The following is a 15,577-nucleotide window of genomic DNA, read 5'->3' on the forward strand; positions in this document are numbered from 1 at the left end:
TTTTCTATTGCTTGAGTGTAAAACTTCGTTGGCCAAATTTTTAACCTCTCAAAACTATAAATCTGAAATTGAATTTTTATGGTTGGTACGAGGTCAAAAAATGGGATGAGCCAGCTCCCGCCTTTTTCTACAACTACAGATTTCAAAGTTTAAAAATTTTTTTTTTTCTTTTAAAAGTTTTAATTTTACCCAAATCCCACATTTACCCATCAGGGGGTATATGGGGAGAGGGGGGGGAGAGGGGAAATTTAAACTTTGCATAATCAAATTTGAAATCCGTTAATGAACCTTGACGTAGTTTATAAATAATAATAAATACGATTTATTAATTTTAATAAATCGATTCTAGCGCGGGGTTCTTAAACGGAGGACACACAGTAGTCATATTGCACAAAAAATTCAAGAAACTGTGATTTATTAATAGTAAACCGATATAAACTTGTTCGTTACGATTTGAAAACCAAAAAAAATTTTTTTTAAAAAAAAAAGACCAAAAAGTTTTACCAAACAATGGCAAGAAAAAAAGCCTTCAGCACATTCAAAATGACAAAAGTTCGCAAAATATAAGCAATCAAATAATTCAAAAAGCTAAAACGTTGACGATAAAAACTGACTTCCCGTGTAAACTTATTTATGGGATTATGGGATATTAAATTTTTTAAGGTGAAAAAAATAAAAATTGAAATAAGACGATACTTAACAGTTTTTTATATTTTTTTCATTCAAAAGAAATTATTAAATTAAACCAAGTCTTTTTGCCTCGATTATTACTAAAAATATAATATTCTGTTTATAGATTGTAAACAAAATATTTAAAAAACTTATGTAGTTGAAGACTTGAAAATTTCACCAATTCTTTATTACATTGTAATGCAAGAGTTGAACTAAAATGAAGCCATAATATAAAGTTTATAAAAAGCGCTATAAGACGATAAGTTTTGTGTATAAAATAATAGTCTTAGCCCAACTTCTCTCATTATAGCTAAAGAACATACAGTGAAAATTTCAACCTAAAAGCTCATGCTGATCTTGAAATATCACATTTTAAAGTTAACGAAATTGGTAAAAATGAAATACTGAGAAAAACACAAAAATAAAGTTAAACTGAAATTAATTTATTATGATATAAATAATACAAGCCTGCTGAATAAGCAGGTATCTCTTCTCTTTCATTATCCAGAAATCCTTTTCTAATGGTTCTTAATTTTCTTCTTGCTTTTGATGCCTTTGATGACTTGATGAACATTTTTTATGTGCTTTATATCACTTTTTCTAAATGCATTATGCATAAACTGTAAAACTGGCCGTCATAGCATTTGCATTATTGGGTTTTAACCAAATTTACCATCATTAAATTCAATGACTGCTGAAAAAATACCAATATCAAGAAGTTTTCGTGACGCAAAAATTTTCTATGGACATTTTTTCCAAATCGTACTGTTTAAGCAGTCATTTCTATTTTGAGTTTGGCCATGCAAACTCTTTAACACTTTAACGCTTAACTTCATTATTTTCAAGATTAACATAGCTTTCACAATCTGAGCAACTAGCTTTTTCTTTTACAAAAGATTTTAATAAACCATAATTGCTTATAATGTTATGATCATCTATGTCTACAGAAATTAAAGAGTCGAAGTTTATTTTTCCTTAGCTTGAGTTACTAGTTGAAGGTAAGCAATCAGATTCTAACTTTTGTTCAAGTGTTGGGTTATCTTCTTTTGGTATGTACCAATTGCAAGCAAACAATCTCTTTTTTTGTCCTAGAACGAGTTCTCGGCACATTATTCAATAAAACTTCTAAATTGAAACTGTGTTACTAAAATAAGTGTTTTAATCACACATAAACCTAGCATGCATTTGCGGATTTAAAGACTTCTGGCAAACGATATTGTGCTTTGAAAGTATGACTAATAACTTTAACTTAACAAGCAGCTAAAGGGTTTTTAATTGTCATAAACTGGTAAAATAGTTTTCCATAACGTCTAGGCTAGAGTAGCTAAGAAGATGGTTGCTAAGGACTTTGCTACGTCCGAAATATTTATAAGTCTTCTAAAAAAATGCTGCTTAAATCACAATTTATGTTATTAATACTAAAAAAAATAGTTTTAAAATTGTGTCCCTCATAAAATTTTTCATCACACACGATAATAATAATTTTTTTGATTTTTTTCTAAATTCCAGGTCCTTAAGGATGATGAAAAACACCTTGACTTCCAATTCAAAGATTAACTTGTTGATTCAATCATGAAATAAACATTAAGCTTGCACACAAATGTTTAAACAGAATTTAAAGATAGTATTTGTTTTTTTAGAAGTAAAAGGTTTTAGTCTCGTGTTTGATGAAGTTTGTATGACACACTCTTCAAACCACAGGATCATGTCGCTCGCCATACAAGGAACTTAGGAGCAAATTTCTCATTTTGAATACACTTGAATTTGCTGGCGACATATCTACCTTACGATTAATCAAAATATTGCTGACTAGCATTTTTAAAAAGTTTTTTTTGCAATAAGCTTTGTTGTCTTCAGTTATACTTAGCTTTTCTCGGCTTAAAAGTTAAAAATAGCTTTTTTGAATGACGAACTGATTTAAATTTCTCCATCAACAAATCGCCTTTGAAGTTTTCTTTTTATGACATGCTTTATATTCTTGAGATTTAAATACTTCTCCCGATCAAGCTTGGCTGCCGTAAAATAAATCCAACTGAAGAGCAGCACCAGTCAATTTTGACAAATCAACTTGTGAAAAAAAAAAGGGTTTGAAGAAAGATTTTTTAAAACTTTTTCACTATTTATCATTTGTTTACTCATTTTAACCTGATAACTATGACAACCCACGTTTAACACCAATAAAATCGGGCAACAACATTTTAGCTTCGTTGTGCAAAAGTTAGAAAAATCTTTTAAGTTAATTTTGAGCATCAAATGAAAAGTGCTGAGTTTCATCGTGATCAATCGATAAATAGTTTTCGCTAAAGTTTTTAGAAATCCCCTACGAATTTTTAAAGCTCTAAGTTCCAAACAATGTATCACTTTAGCTACAAACCTTCAAATATGTATTGTGGGCTGTGTTTGACCAATCAAAATCCATCGCGTTGTTATCAACAAATAAAAAGATAAATTAATATTTGATTTACTTTGGGTTAACAAAACCTTTTAGATTTATGATTGGTACGTTTGTCATATCGTGCTGATTTAAGTCATTTTGTCAACAACACATAGTCAACAACTTGTTTGAGACTTTTCACATTTTTTCAATAGGTTTAAGTTATAACGCTGAGAGTTTATACTGAATACAAGTTTTTATGCTTTGACAACTCAAAATGACTGCGGAAAACGAAAAATGGGACGTAATGGTGTCATATAAGAAGGCTTTTAGTGTCATATAGAAGGCTTTTGTTGGAGGTAGGATTCCGACACTCCGTTTTCGGAGTCCTACCTCCGACAAAAGCCTTCAGTTCACGTGACGTTGAACTTAATCAAATTCATAAATACGTGTGCCAAACAAACGATTCGAATAAATCAATCACGGTTTAACTGGAATGTCTGGAATATGAAAAGACTCAAATTGCTAGAAAGTATGCAGAAAATTACAACCACCATTTTGAATGTATTGTGTGGGTGGATGCAGCATTTGACAAAATACAAGTTTCTGTGACTAATCTCTGTCTCCAACTAGGATTAACCGTAAAAGATTCTCAAGGCGATCCGTTCGATATTGAAATAGTTTGTAGAAAAATACATCACCATTTCGAAAATGAAAAAACATACATCTTCGACAACGTGGATGATAAGAGTGTAAAGATATTTGAAAAATATGTGTCAAATAAAAAAAAGGCATTTACTTTGGTGACATCACAATTGAAATCTTGGTCTGCCGATGTTACTCCAGTGCAAATTCATTCTTTCTTGCCTCAAGATGCGTTTCTTTTCGCAAAAAGTAGCATCAAACAAATATTAACAATCGATGACGAAAAACTTAAAGAAATAACCAAAGTGTTTCAATATCATCCACTCGCCATAAATCAAGCTATTCTCTATATAAACAACAACAGCGTATCTTTGCAGGAATATTTAGATCTTTTTCGATCATATCACTCCGAAATACTCGAGGAAAGTATCCCAACCGAAGCGCAAACAAAGTCTGTAAAAACGTCAATTAACTTAGTATTAAATAAAATAGGAACATCGAATGAAAAATTACTAGAACTTTTAAACCATTTATCGTATTGTGATAGCCAACACATTACATTAAATTTTAAATGATGTTTTTGTGTAAAAGTGAAATAAAAAATAAAAAGTCCTTAAATTTTTTTTTAAGCATTAAAGTATAGTTAAACTATTTAAATTTTAGTTAAACTATTAAGTTTTCTATATCACTAGTAATGAAAATGTCGTAAGAATGTCAAAATTATTTATAATTAGTTATTTTTCCAACAATTAAACTTGACGTTAAATAAATATGAGGTTGGCAAAGTTAATTGCTCTCTAAGTCGGAAGTGAACGTATGCAAGTGTTAATATCAGAATGAACAGAAAAAAATGCATGCAAAAAATATACACGCCTCGTAAAAATCCAATCAGATTACAATCATTTAACAAAACATTCGAGCATATTCACATCCGTACGCACAAAATTATTCGAAACCCAAAACCTTTCACGAAAGCCTTACAATTAGAAAATCTTAAAAATACATATATTCGATAAAAATGTAATTTTCACAAATATGTAAGATTCGGGTCGCTAGTTTCGCTTTAATAGAGAGAATATCGCTTGAATGAAGTAGATAATATATCATAGAAAGGGTTGACAGTTGTCAATATCAGGACGAGAGAAATATCGTTCTTAATGATTTCAAAAAAAAATTGACTAATGATGAGTAAAAACTTCAGCTTTTATAACGATTTTACTGTGATTACCGCAATTAATTACATGACTTTAAAAAAGCATTTGCATCTTTCACGAGAACAAGTCATTATTGATTTGTTAGGTTGACAGACATAAAAATATTGTACATAGATGCGTTACATATTCATTTAAACTCACAACTTTATTTGGCCACCGTCACTCCTTCAGAAGAAATCCAAACAGAAGTTTTAGAATAGCGAAGTTGATTAATATAGTTAACCCACTATCGCGTATTTTAAAATAAACAAAACAAAAGAGAAATATTTTTGAACGTAATTAGATAGATGAAAGAAACCGCTAGAAGTTTGAAAGACTGGCTCAATAAGAAAACGGCGTTCACAGCTAGAGTGAAAGATTCCTTGGTGTTAGAGAAGTATTCAGTACTTTAGGGTTTCACTGCAACTGCATGTTTGAAAACCAGAAGGTGTCAAAACCGGTAAGTTACAAACGTGATCCGAAAAAAGAAATATATATGGAGGATGGGAATATTTCCTAAGAGTTCAAAAGTCTCCAAATCATTTCTTATAAACCTATTCTTCTCTCTTATTTGGAAATAGTTTTGCGTTGCATGGTCTGAGGACTGAGCAGTGACCGCCTAAAGGAAAAAATAGCATGAGTCCTAAGATTGGGATTAGTAAAAATGTTTTCAGACAGATGTCCAGAGTAAACTAAAGACTCACGCAGATGAAAAAGTTTCTATGCCCCAATGCCCCACATGCACAAGATCGTTAAACAGCCCTTCCTGCATATTATATTCCTCAATATTCGTTTTACTATTGACCTTTCTCAGTGCATTTCTAGCCTGATTCTCTTAGTTCTAGCCTGGTGTCATCATTTGTTTTAATATTGACTAATCTCAATGTATTTCTCGTTATTTTATATAGAAATTCAACATTTTTGATTTGATTAAGTATCTTCCTGGATTATTTTCTAGCCTTATTCTCTTCGCTCTATCTGAATATCAATGTCCATTTTAAATAACGATACATAAAACATCTAAGCTTGTATGCTTATTGTAAACGCTGGATTAACCGTTGACAAAAACTCAATTTCCCGTAAAAAGAATAAAATTTCGAATTAGCGGTACGACCCTCGCATCGAACCTGAGACGATTTACGAATGCTTTTTTCGCATTCAAATAAAGCTACACAAACTTATTTTCAATAAAGAATTTAGTTATAACCAAAAGAATTTGTCAATGATTAAACTGAAGCTAAGCTTTATCAATATTTGTTTATTTGTCTGCAACTTAACGTTAATTTGCCGATGCAAATAACAAAGTTCTGTTCAATTTTATCTTTTTAAGTTTTTTAAAACTGAAAATCTCTTTGTAATTAGTTCAACAGTTTGTCAAGAATTAACCAGTTAACAACTTGAATACTTTGATTAAAAAATACTAATTGATCAACTTTTGAACATTTTTTACTTGCAGCAGTATGTCATAGTTAAATTGTGATGAAGAAGACAGTTAGATTTTATTTGCATTTCATTATATATTTGTATTAATTGATAAAAAATCATAACACAACTTACTTTGTAAATAAATGATGGTGTTATACTTTGTAGGGGAAGTTGTGTGGAAAACTGGAACACCCCATGTAGCTGCTCATTTTTTCAGTCATTCAAAGTTGGCTGAAAAAACATATTTAAGAGAAAGTCAAAGACTGCAGATATTGGTTTACAAAATTTTGCTTGGTTAAAAAAATGAACAGCTGTATGGGATGTCCCTGCTCTCCCCTATAGTTTCTGAAGTATATTAACATAAATTAGGTTATTTTCCAGAATTTTTATCCTTACAGCAAATTAGTGTAATTGATAACCTTGCGTGCTAAAAGTACTTAAGTCACATAACTGTTTTAAGAAAATCTAAATTGAAAAAACTTTATTCAGTGAAAACTATTTTTTAATAAAAATTGATTAGTATAGGTGTATGATTTATTTTTTTGCTGTTCATATTCAGTACATAGAAAAAAATATAAAAATGATGAAATGACACCCATTACTTTCAGGATTATTTGCAAACACGGTGTTTTACAAATTTTAGTATGAAACTTGGCATTGTTTCAAAACTAAATGTGGAAATGTATTATGAATAAAGTAGATCAACAATCTTATAATGTTTACATGGAGAAAAAAAAAGGTTCAGGTTATCTATAATGATAATATAAAATATATGTTGGATATCCCTTTCATAAAGCACTGTTTTGCTTTGTTTTGATGAGAATATGACATTTAGCAATAAGGTCATTTAGCAATAAGGTCTTCAATTGGTATTTCCTTTTCTTTTAGCCTTAGTATAACTGGTTATTTTCCCTCTGCTTCCCCTTCCCAATCGGTGCAACAATTCGCTGTCACTCCAAGTTTAAAGAAAAACACAGGTAAACAAATAATTTTCTTCGAGTCTGTAATTTTAGTTCAGTTGGTAGAACTACATATAACCTAGTCTTATACCAAACTTAATTACTGTAAAGACATTGAAATATTTTGTAATTTTTGAAGTTGCATTATATCATTTAAAGTACTATAAACATTTTTTCCCCCCCCCCTGTGTCTCATTGAATCATTTTATTAGTTAATTTGCATTTCATTTTAACAATTGCAAAAATCATAAGAACAAGGTATTTTTTTTTGTCTAAATAAATGTTGTTTTTTTAAATATTGAAGTCCATGTAATATTTTAAAAGGAAATTTGAAAACAAATTTTGTTATTGAGTGCAGCTTTAATTAGACCAGTCTATCATTACAGTATTACTTAATGTTTTTTTTGTTTATAAAAGGAAAATGCTGCTGAACAGCAAAGCGTCCTCCAGACGTAAAGTTCAGAATTTTTCATTTGAAAATGATAATCCATACAAAAAAGAGTTACCAAAGTTATAGGAAGGATAGAAAGTTACACAAAACAGATCATAAAAATGAAATAAATAAAAATGTTAAGCCAGTCAAGGGGTAAAATACATCTAGAAAGCTGAGCGCTGTAAATAAAACAGTCAAGTTTTTACTTGAAAAGCAAAAACTTACTTGAAAAGTAAAAACTTGACTGTTTTTTTTACAGCGCTCAGCTTTCTAGATGTATTTTTACCCATAAATAAAACAGCTCATCTACCACAAAGAAGAAGAAAAAAAAATGTAGATGAAGATTTTGTTTATTATTAACGAGGATCATCACCAAAGAGACATTTTATTGATGGAAGAGAAATGAGTTCATACAAAGAAGTAGTTTTTCTGGATTCAACAGGTATGCGCTTTGAATTGTATTATTGTAATTTGGAAAGGATACTTTACAGACATTCAATCCTTTGGTATTAAGTAGGTTTTACCTAATTACTTGGAATGCTATATACTCTCAAAAAAACTTTACTTCAGGCTTACTTCAAGAATCTGACCCAAACAAAAGTTAGTTTTTGTTAAGATTTCCAACTGCCTGATTCAGTTTTACCAGATAGCATCAATTTCATTAGGCAATTGATGCTTTAATTTTCCAACTTGACTCAATGTCTCAGTATAGTTTTTAATAACTGATATCTCTCAGTTCTATCTAATCTCAGTCAAATTGCTAAGTCAGTTATTGTAGTTATAAGCTTTAACTTAAGCTTCAAAACTGTAAAGATGCCATGTTTTAAGAATTCAAAAAACCAAAAAACTTAAAATAGTGTTTAAAATTATTGGCTCTTCTTAAATTATTCAACATGCTGTGGACTAGAGCTGCATTACACCTCATAAAACAATCTTTTGGACATATACACTATTGAAAAAGTCAAGGATTCAGAATTTGTCAAAATTTTTATAAAAATTTTGTTAGTTTGATTTATTTGTTTTAGATTATTTATTTTGTTTAAGATTTAGGATAGTCTGTGTAATTGCCTGTTTGATGGCCTTATGGGATGTGTTAATATCTTCCCACTCCAAGGTAATGTTTTTAAGCTTTTATTTTCGTTTGGTTGTTTAAAAATTTAATCGTGTGTAAATTTAATCGTTTGTAAATTTATTCATTTGTAAATGATAAGGCAATTGGTAGGACCACAGTTAGTTGATCTAACATCCAAACTGTGGATTTTACCTTAAGTGTTGTTTATTGTGTTTTTTTAGACAATACTGAACCAAGATATGGTGAGGTAATAAAATTTCTGTTAACTTTAAAATATTAATCTTCTTTTATTAACCTTTGTTATTATTATTATTATTTTTATTTTTATTTTTATTTTTATTATTATTATTATTATTATTATTATTATTATTATTATTATTATTATTTTTATTTTTGTTTTTATTTTTATTATTATTATTTTTATTATTATTATTATTGTTATTATTATTGTTATTATTATTTTTATTTTTGTTTTTATTTTTATTATTATTATTTTTATTATTATTATTATTGTTATTATTATTGTTATTATTATTTTTATTTTTGTTTTTATTTTTATTATTGTTATTTTTATTATTATTATTATTATTATTATTATTGTTATTATTATTTTTGTTTTTATTTTTATTATTATTATTTTTATTATTATTATTATTGTTATTATTATTGTTATTATTATTGTTATTATTATTGTTATTATTATTTTTATTATTATTATTATTATTATTATTATTATTATTATTATTATTATTATTATTATTATTATCATTATTATTATTAATATTGCTACTTAAATGTTGTTTTTGCAAATGTTTTTGTTGCTGATATCATTATTATTTCATTTATTATTTTTGTTTTTACTATTTTTGTTGCTTTTATTATTGATTGACTTACATGGGCTCATAATTTATGTAAAATATTTAAGTGATGTTGATAAAGATCAACATATATTTGAGCTTTAATGCTATAAAATATAAAATTGTTTTTTTTTTAGAAAAAGAAAGTCAGGATGAAATATGTGACATCTTATTGTTCTCCTTCACATAAGGCTTCTTACAATGGTTCTCCACCACCCAAAAAAAGGATAAAAATAAAAAATAGTTCCCCTGAGAAACATTTGATGAAGCAAATGAGTCAAATGGACAAAGTTTTGATTGAACAATCTCTTTTGAATGGTTTCACAAAAAGCTCAAAAGTGGAAAAAATTGGAAATAATTTTATGGATATATTCCAAGGTGAAAGTGAAGATAGAGTTGCTGCATTTTTAAATAAAGAAGAGCTGAAATCATCTGAAATAGATAACTGTAAAAAAACGTTAAATGATGGGAATGTTAAATTTAAATGTAAAACAAACATATCAAATAAACAAAACCTAAAATCTAACTGTGATAAAGAGTTCACTGAGGAAGAGAAAGTGGAAAAACCCTTTCAACCATTGAAGTTTTGGAAAAATCACACTGGCAATATCAAATTGAAAGATCTAAATAAGGCGGAAAGCTTTGCTTTGTTGACTTTAACAATTGTTTGGTGACATTTTGTAGGGATTGCGCAAATTGTAGAAAATCTGAAGATTGCATGAAATGTAAACGCTGCAAGTAAGTATTAAAAGCCTAAAGTGACTGGAGTGAGTATGGTCTTTTCTTTTTATACAAGTACTTTTAAAAATTTTCTTTTTTAATTAGATGTAAAAACTTGTGAATTTTTTAACATTTATATAGGAATGCAAAAGGTCATGCTATAAGATATCTTCCTTGTTAGTAAGTATTGCAATATTGGTTAGGTTTATCATTTAGCTTAAAGATTTTATGTCCTGTGGTTAAGCATTGTAATTTTAAATATGTCCTTGATAGTTGATTGGTTTAAGCTGGTTGTATTTTATGTAAGTCGTTTTTAAATGTTTGTATTTATCATTTTGATAAGTAAAATTATTTCTATTCCAATTTTTTTTTATAGCACTAGAAGATGCTTGTATCCTGTTATTGGTAAAGAGATAGTAATAAATAAGAAATTGCCCATAAGAAATGGAGGTATTTGAAAATTGAACTTTTAACTTGTACTGTTAATCCTTGCAGTGTATTGATATAACTTATCTATTTAAAATATTTAGAGATATCTAATAAATATCTTGAGACTTCAAATAAATAATTTTAGATATCCAATTAATATGCGTGATGTTAGTTAACAAGCAGTTGAAAAATATTTTATGATTAGATTTTATGGCTTAACTATTTTAGTTTATTCTGTAGTTCTCTTGAATGTTTTATTAGGAAATTCTGTAAAACACATCTTGACCAAGTTGAAAACTCCACCTGCACCAGTGGCAAAAAAAGACATTTCTGAACAATGTGTTGTTGAAGAAAGTAATGTAAGTGTTAGTAATCTCTCTCCAACTAGCACCATGCAACATACCTTTACATCTGGTGATACCACACACCATAGTTTTGTAGCAGAGAACACAGATAAGCTTTCAAGACCCTCATTCAAAGAGCTATACAGTAATACTGAGGTCTTTACTTGTTCTCCTATCAAGCCAAAACTTCGAAGTACCATGAACGAAATTACTAAACAACCAAGAGAAAGTAATGAACATCTGCCTCGTGTTGAGTATGGCTTGGATAACTTAGTTAGAATTCCATGGCCAAATGATAACAAAGAAGATGCAGCATGGATTGCAGGACATCATTTATGTTTGACTACATCATTTGATTTAAATATTAAAAACTTGTGCTTTCTTTGTGGAAGTGCAGGAAAGGAGCATGTAGGTTGTTTTTTTAGAAATCTCTTAAAAAATGAGCAACTTTTAAAATAATATTTAGTAATAAAATAAAGATTTCTTAGTCAATTCAATATTTTTGTTAAAATTAATTAAGTTTTAAAAGTTTTTTTCAAATTTTCTAAGTGAATTTTTGAGTTATTTTTTACTGAATACCCTGAAGAACTTGAAAAAAGAAAAAAAAAAAAAAAAAAAAAAATTCTATTTTTAGATGATTTATATGTTCCTTTTGTTGTGAGTCCTTCCATACGATTTGTCTTGGTGTTGTACCAATTTATGAAAAAGACTGGTGTTGTGATCAATATAAGTGTTGTACTGTTTGCGGAATGAAAGAAAGCTTATTAATGTGTGACACATGTCATGACTGCTACCATGCTGAATGCCTTGGGCCATTTTATCAATGTGAAACTGAAAGAGAAGACGAGATCTGGGTAATAGTTTATCTAGTTATTTAGTTCATTTTATCTTTAAAGAAGAGTTTGACTTTTGAGTTTTTAATCCTCCATTCAGATTCCTAATAATTAGTTATTTCTTTTCAGGTTTGTGGTAAATGTGTTAAGTGTATAAAATGCAACAGAAGAACTCCTGGTGATGTGAGTTAGTTCAACTTATAAACTCTGTTATAAGTGGCTGATCCTTGCTTTTTTGAACAATTTTAAATTTATCATAAATTTAAATTTTATTTAGTAATACAGTTGAAGTTGTTAATCAATAAAATGCATTTTTTGAATTTTTTTAAAATTTTCAGTTTATGAAAAAGAATTAGGCCTTAAATTTCCAAAATTATTTTTCCAACCATAAAAGTATAATTTGACAACCGATTTCATAAAGACAAAGTATATGTTCAGCTTTGTTTTTTATGACATCAATGAAGCAACATAAAAGCTTTTCTGCTATTTTAATGTTAAAAGACACTTAAAAATTTACATTGTTTTAATAAAAAGGTTTTATCTTAGAGTAAGTCATCAAGATGGACGCAAAATTTCACCATGTGTGAAAAATGTGGTTATAACTGTTAGCATGGAAATTATTGTCTCATTTGTTTGGTATTGTATAATGAAGACAACAATTCATTAAATATGATGTACTGTACAAAATGTGAAGCTTGGATTCATATTGAGTGTGAAGGAATAACAGAAGATGATTATGAAATACTGGCAGAGCTTCCAGACAATATTCTGTATTTGTGTAAATTGTGTACGGGGGCTTGCAAAGAAAATCAGAAATGGTTTGCTGCAGTCAAAAATGAACTTAACAATGGCTTTTTAAAGGTATAAAAATAGTTAAAAAAATTTTTGTTTGTCTTTATAAAAGTTTGTTTCAAATTTAAATCATGTGCTGTTTAATTTGTTTTCTTTCAGCTATTTTTAAAAAATTATTTCTTTACTTTAGCTGATGGCAAGAGGATTTTCAGATTTATAAAAAAGATTTTGTTGTTATCAGTGGATGTAATTGATTAATCTCAAAACTGCTCTGTTTTTCAAGTTTTAATGTTTTTTTTTAGGTCTATTCAAGCGTTATGCTGAATAAAGACTACAAAGTCTTGAGAAAAGTATTTGGAGAAAGTAGTGTAATAGTATCTGGATTAGACACAAATTTAGACAGCATTCATTCTTCAAGGATAAAAGATGTTAATGAATTTAAAAAAATGTTTTTCAATATACTTAATGAGCTAAAAATATGGGTGAAAGAGATGCAAGTTGTAGACCTGTTAGATTGTTACATTTTCAAACAAGTCAACAAATTATTTGAACAGTACCTAAAGGTATGGTGTAATGTTTTTCTATGTAAATATATGTAATATACTTATAATATATTCATATTATTTTATTATGCAAGAACTTCTGAAGTTTAATCTAATATTAAAATATTTATGAAATGCTCTAAACGTTACAAGTTAAGACATTAGTAATTAGAATAAATATTTTTTTATGAGTACTTGAAAGATGTCTTCCCTTGGCATTCAGCTGATAAATCAGTTAGTGCAATAGTTTCAAGCACAGAATCTAATCAAGACCATGATTTTCTAAAAAGGTATTTCATTTTTCTTTCTTTTTTTAGTTAAAAATGTTAATTGTAAAATATTCTTTAAATTCTAATACTAAATATAAATTAAATTCTTTACTCTGATTTCATCAACCAACACAAAGAAATTATGGCAGGTTGATTATTTTATTTTGTGTATTTAGCTGCTCATCCTCTTGTTAGGATATTAGTAAATTCTTATTTTGGAATATTCATTATAATACAATTACTGATAAAATTACAAATTACAAATATATAACAAATAATATAAAAATGAGTTTTAATAAAATTAAAATGTATTACTAATATAAGTTGTAATAAAACAGTTAAGAAAGTAATAAAACTAACATATCACAGCATTTTAAACACATAAAGTTACCTATTAAGCCATAGCAGAATAAACAAAGTTGTTTAGAATGATTAGAAGAATTAGATTGTTAAAGATTTAGCTTCATGAATCTGTATGCAATGCAATGCAATGCAATGCAATGCAATGCAATGCAATGCAATGCAATGCAATACAATTCAATCCAACCAATCAAATGTAATGTAATGTATAGTAATGTAATTTAATTTAGTGTAATGTAATATATGTATGTAATCTATTTATAACATATGTATGTATATAATGTATTTATATGTATATTTATAATTATATAAGGTTAAATTTATTACTACAACAATAATATCTTGGTGAGGTTTAATAATGGCTTTTTTTCATGGAAGTGGTTGGTAAAATAGTTAAAATTGATGAAAAAATGACTGGAGAATCTCTTATAAGATTTATAAGATTTTTTTAAATTGAAATTTATAATTGTTTTTGTTGATAACACTATGTAACAAATTTTTACTTTTGTTTTGTCTTTTGGGTTGAAAGTGTGTTTTCCCATTTTGCTGAAAACAAATAGAAAGTATGCTGTTGTTCCACAAAAACTCTGCTTCTGTGACCAGGCCAATGGTATTTTGAAACTTGTGTGTTTTTAACAGTTCTTTTGTTTTGTATTGAATGCTGAGCATTCTTTTGGAATATTCTTGGACTACTAAAATTGTGCTGAAGGTCTGAGAGTTTTGCGGAAAATTCTAGAACCTTCAAGAAAACTTTCGAACGTTCAAGAAAACTTTAGAACTTTCAAGAAGCTTCCAGAAATTTTTTAGATTGTTTTTGAGCTGTCTAAAAGTGGTTACACAAATATAAAAGCACAGGTGGCTCAACTCACATTTCAGTTTGTATTTTTGTTAAATAAAGGTTTGTGTTATTGGTGAATAATGAATCATATTTGGAGACCTATTCCTCATAGGCCTTCAAGGCGGTGCTTGTTTTCCTTTGGCTCTGAAACAGCTGTGATACTAAGGCGCCCAATCAAAAGAATTGGTCACAACTGACTGAGTTTTCTGTGAACAAGAGTAATGTGTAGTGGGAGCTACTAATAGAACCTCGGAATGTGCCTATGCCACCACTGCACATCAAGTTAGGCCTCATCAAGCAATTTATCACTGCTCTTGACAAGGAGTCAGCACCTTTTAAGTGCCTCTAAGATCTTTTTCTAAAGCTGATCAAGGCTATGGCTAGAGCAGTTATCTTTTTTGGATCACAGATCAAGAAGATCATAGAATGTAATGAGTTTGCAAAACTCCTGAACAGAAAAGAGAAAGCAGCTTGGAACAGTTTTTTTTGGAGTTGTTTATGGCTTCTTGAGTAATCACAAGGCTGAAAACTATGTAAAGTTGGTTCAGATTCTCATAAAGAATTATGCCATAATGTTGTAATTTTTTCATTTTTTTATTGGTCTTTTTATTGTGTATTTTTTTTTTCAATTTTTTTCAGTTATGAAAATTAAAAAAAAAGAAAGAAAATAAATGAAATTACAATAAAAAAATGAAAAGAGGCTGTCAAATTTTCTTTTTTTTTTTTTTTTTATTGGTCTTTTTTATAGTCTTTTTTTTCTTTTTTTTTTTAATGTTTTCATTTTCAAAATTGAAAAAATGACATAACAAAATAGATTAAT

General features: G+C 28.3%; 1 protein-coding gene and 1 pseudogene across 2 annotated transcripts in view; both read left to right on the forward strand.

Annotated features, from left to right (window-relative positions):
- Positions 1–15,577, forward strand: part of LOC149880534 (uncharacterized) — a 70,158-nt gene that overhangs the window by 32,241 nt on the left and 22,340 nt on the right. The gene's annotated exons all lie outside the window — the stretch shown is intronic.
- Positions 6,862–12,581, forward strand: LOC149880537 (uncharacterized; annotated as a pseudogene). The gene is made up of 11 exons (XR_016446392.1): positions 6,862–7,048; positions 7,198–7,837; positions 7,976–8,143; positions 8,995–9,020; positions 9,768–10,368; positions 10,492–10,530; positions 10,727–10,800; positions 11,041–11,531; positions 11,758–11,977; positions 12,086–12,139; positions 12,503–12,581. The product of XR_016446392.1 is annotated as an uncharacterized LOC149880537 (transcript).

This window comes from Hydra viridissima, unplaced genomic scaffold (genome assembly GCF_058129835.1).
Source record: "Hydra viridissima isolate aposymbiotic clone 2 unplaced genomic scaffold, HvirCarnegie_v1 scaffold_13, whole genome shotgun sequence".
NCBI classification, from domain to species: Eukaryota; Metazoa; Cnidaria; class Hydrozoa; order Anthoathecata; family Hydridae; genus Hydra; species Hydra viridissima.